Consider the following 4,714-nt stretch of genomic DNA (forward strand, 5'->3'; position numbering starts at 1 on the left):
GTGCCTATACACATTTGGAGAGAAAGTTGTATTTACTGTCACTCACCTCATAAATTGTATGCCTAGTCACGTCGTAAGGTTCAAAACACCACGGACTCTTGTTACTCAAAATTTTTGGATGCCACTTAGAAGCTGTTTATCGTATTCCAAGGTACCTCAAAATGACACCAGGTCTTGGGTTGCACATCAAAAAACATGACAACCGAGACCTAGAACTATGCGGATTCTAGTTGGGCTGAAGAGTTGACTAATAGATTTCATTTCATTAACAACATAACAATTGTCTCACACAACATAACATCTGCTCTGGCAATTCTTCAGACTTGTTACCCTGCTTCATTTCATTCACAACAGCAGAAGCTTTGATCAGCAAAGAAAGACAAAAGCAATGGTTTCAACTTTCAATTGCAAAGAATGAACATAAAAGCTAAGCTTGCCTGAATTGTGAGCCCAAAATCCAAGAATGCTTCAAATCCCTTCCTAGACAAACCAGAAACCAAATTAGCATTATCACGGGTGGCAGTTATGTAGATTAAAGTTTTTGGAGTATCAGAAAGCATTAGCATAGCATTCCTTAAAATATTTGAAGGAAATAGATCATCTTTGCCATGTTATTGTCATTAATATTAAATTTATAAAAAGACTGGTGTGTATCGAACATGTACCATAATCTTCACAGCTCATAGAAAATCATCGTATTGTTGAGAGAACAAACTTACAAATAAAGAAGGGCAGTACATGAAATAAGTGATACCTGAAGATTCACGTCAATTATAGGTGGAAGCCTCCCAGAAGTTCCACAAGCTGAGATATAAAAATACATCCTCACCAAAGGGGTAATATGCTGCGTTTTTTTGGAGCAAAATCCATCTTTTTATACCTGCAACAGAATATAGATAAATGGGAAAAAATGGAATTGCAAAGCAAGACAGGCAGGCATAAATGATACATATACATCTTTGAAGAATTTTACACTGGTTTTTTAGGATCAAAGTAACACTGCAGCAGTTTGCAGGGATACTATTTTCCCGACAAAAGGAAATGAAAGGGGAAAAAGTGCCAGTATATATATATATATTGTTGAAAATAAAGAGTTAGTTTTATCTATAAGGTTGTGTCTGTTTACGAATAGGTGTCAGTTTTTGAATAGGTATTTACAGTTATGTATTTGTGTATATAACTATATATATGTACTGTATTAGAAACACAGAGAATACTAATATAATTTCAGTCTTATATACATTTCCTAGTCCTTATTCTTCATATTGCTTCCGCCTAACTGGCGGGTGGTATTATTCTCCACCCGCCAGGCCATTCCATCTCCCAAATTCAACATATATAACATTGAGAGCCAATCAACATTAGTGTACATGTACTAACAATTTATTTTCAAAATGATGATGATTTAGTTGAAGCTTGAAAATGACGGTGGATAAATATTTTCAACCTTTTAAAATCATTAAAAGAATTAGACTATCATTAACACAGAGCACTAGCTGCCTACTTGGCGTTTTAACTGTAGATTAAGAGTGCTTAAGCAAATAATACTTGCAATGAACCTCAAGAAAACAAAATGCAGCAGTTGAGGATGACAAAATACAAGAATGATTAATCGGAAATGTCAAAGAAATGTCCTTAAAAAACTTTCAGAAAAAAAAAAAACTAATGAAACATTTTATTGAAGAAGAAATAGTAGATTATAAAATTTGACTACTGCATTCTGGAAAAGGCTGGAAAAAATATTCAAAACACATTAGTTAAACATAACAGAATATTTCACTAATGTACTATTGCAACTAACAGACTTGACTCAAGAAATATGCACACATTTGAACAAGAAGATGGAACACAAACCTTTTATGAAAGATACTGCTTTCTCAACTACTAACTTAAGGGGATTATTTTGACCTGCAGAGAATGCCATTTGAACCTTACTTTCCCACAACTAAATATCTGAAAGCTACTGCTACTTCCTACAGGATGGTATATTATTTTTACTATAATATAAAACAATGGATCATCATGCATCACATTAAGTGAAAGGGAAATATATGCAGTGTGACAACAATGGAATTCCGTATACAAAGCAAAGAAAAGAATGATATAAAATAACCGAAGATATCAGTATGTCATTGTTCTTAAATGGAGTGGTTCTGTTGCAGGGTACAAAAGATTTACCAGTCCATCAATCACGGTGACTTAGCTGCACAAATATAATAAGAAAATGTTTGTCCAAATAACTCCATTGGAGTTCCAAGAAACATTATATCCCTCTGTCTTTAGCTAGTCCATGAGACACTTCAGAATTTTTCCATGAGGTACAGCCAGTTGGATGTCCACCCTAGTAGGTGCTAAATGAACTCGGAGTGAAATCTCTGAAAACATTCCTCCAAAAGTAGCAATCCATGAACAAGCAGAGAAGCTAAAACATTCCAAATATGTAGTTACTTTACATAATTTGCTACAAATTTCTGCATCACCTTTAGTACTGTCTCATCTTCACTTTTAATTGCAAGTAAGTCGTTTATGAAGAACAATGTGTGCTCATTTAGAGAAATACCCTTACCAACCATTTCATCCAAAAGTAGATTTGCCTCATGACATTTTTCCTGTCTAACAAATTCTTGCAAAATAGCATTATAAGTCACAGTATCCGGTAAGCAGTCATTCTTCTCCATTTTCCTTAACAACTCTAAGGCTTCATCTAAAAATCCTTCTCGACAAAGCCCATATATCATTACATTGTATGTAACCACATCTAGGCGTTGCCCTTTAGAGATGAGGTCATTGAATACATCGCGTGCAGCAGAACTTCTACCCACCAGAAATAACCCATGCAACATACATCGCGTGCAGCAGAACTTCTACCCACCAGAAATAACCCATGCAACATTGTGTTATACGTAACAACATTAGGATGAAACCCTTTTTGAGAAATTTCACAGAACAGATGCATGGCCTCATCCATTTCTTTTATTTTACAGTATCCATTAATTAATGTGTTATAGGTCCAAATATTAGGTTGAAGGCCACTTTCTACCACCCGACCAAAAGCTTTCCTCGCTTCATCCATCCGTCCTTGCAAACAGTACCCCTCAATAAGACTGCTGTATGTGACGACATTAGGATAAATCTTCCTTTGAATCATAATCTGAATACAGTTTCCGCACTTTCCAACATCCCCTCCTTACAGAGGGCATCCACTAATATACTGAAAATATAGACACCTGGATATACATTATGTAGCACCATCTCATTCATTAACTTCGAAACCTCTTTCCATCGGCTAAAATTGCAAAGGCCTTGAATCAGTGAAGTGTATGTGATGATATCCGGGGGAATCCCTCTTTCAATCATCTCAGAAAGAAGGCCAAGAGCATGATCAACAATTCTGTCTTTACATAGAGAATCAATTAGTGTTGTAGACTATAGTATTAGGCTTAGGTCCCTCCTCTTGCATTACTCTAAGTAAATCAAGAGCAATTTGTGTATGACCTGCCTTGCAAAGCCCATTTATAAGAGTACCATAAGTAATTTGATTAACTTTGCAAACATTTTCCCTCACCAACTTCTTGAATAGCCCTACAGCCTCCACAATCTTATTAACCAGAAAGAGGCCCTTAATCAGAGTGGTGAATATGACCACATCAAACTCAAATCCACACTTGAAAACCACACCGAGTACACAAAACCCGCAATCTACTCGACTTGAGCGGCAGTACACATCCATCAGAATGCTAATGGTATACACACTGATTGGGATGCCCTTAATGCGCATTTCTTGAAAAAGGGAAATAACTACAGAATAATGCTTCAATTTCACAATTCTACTGAGCAGTTTGTTGAAGTGAATAACAGAAGGCAAGGGCCTGGTATGAGCCATTTGACGGAATAACTTTAGGGCATCGTCTAAATCATTAGAGCTTTTTTTGAATTTGGATTGATTCGAAGAAACTGAGTTATTATGATTCGAAGAAACCGTACCTGCCTCTGTTTCCGCCGCAAAATTGGGCGAAATGGGAGTAGAGCTTGCTGTTCTTACTCTCCTCCAACTCATGTTAGTGAAGAACCAAGACAAAGCATTTCTCTTTGTTTTCATTTTCAAGAATGAAAATGAAATGAAAGTTAGGGCTTTGAGTAAAAGAAAGAAAATTGTTTCCATCCAACAGAGAAGAAGAAAAAGAAGAAACTCAGAAAGTTAGGAGCTTTATTGATTTTGTTAACTATTACTAGCTATCCACCCGTGCGATGCACAGACAAAATATAAAGTGTAATATATATATATATATATGAAAATAAAACAATTGTTGATAATAGCAAAACTCAAACAATGTTGATTTGTTTAACATTTAAAAAAATGATTGATTTTAATATATAAAAATGTATGTAACAAAAAATAATAACATACAAAGTTTATATATTATAAAATATATCTTTATATACAACATTTGACGTTGAAGAAACTATTCTTCATTGTCATTGCAAATAAGTAATTTAAGACAATTTGAATTGTTAACTCCTGATAAAGCTACATAAAGTTGTCCGTGAACAAAAACAAATCTTTTCAATAATAACCCAATAGTAGAAGACATTTATTCTTGACTCTTGTTAATTGTCATAGCATACGACAACTTTAGTGGGAATTGCCTCCACTGAAATTTAAATGGACTTTGGATCTGATGGGGTCAATAACAACCGTAATCAAGAAACCTCT

At 34.9% G+C, this 4,714-nt stretch overlaps 1 pseudogene; it reads right to left on the minus strand.

Moving 5' to 3' along the window:
- Positions 1-436: 436 nt before the first annotated feature.
- LOC109154652 lies at positions 437-4,129 on the minus strand (annotated as a pseudogene).
- Positions 4,130-4,714: the final 585 nt, after the last annotated feature.

Source organism: Ipomoea nil, unplaced genomic scaffold (assembly GCF_001879475.1).
Source record: "Ipomoea nil cultivar Tokyo-kokei standard unplaced genomic scaffold, Asagao_1.1 scaffold2653, whole genome shotgun sequence".
NCBI classification, from domain to species: domain Eukaryota; kingdom Viridiplantae; phylum Streptophyta; class Magnoliopsida; order Solanales; family Convolvulaceae; genus Ipomoea; species Ipomoea nil.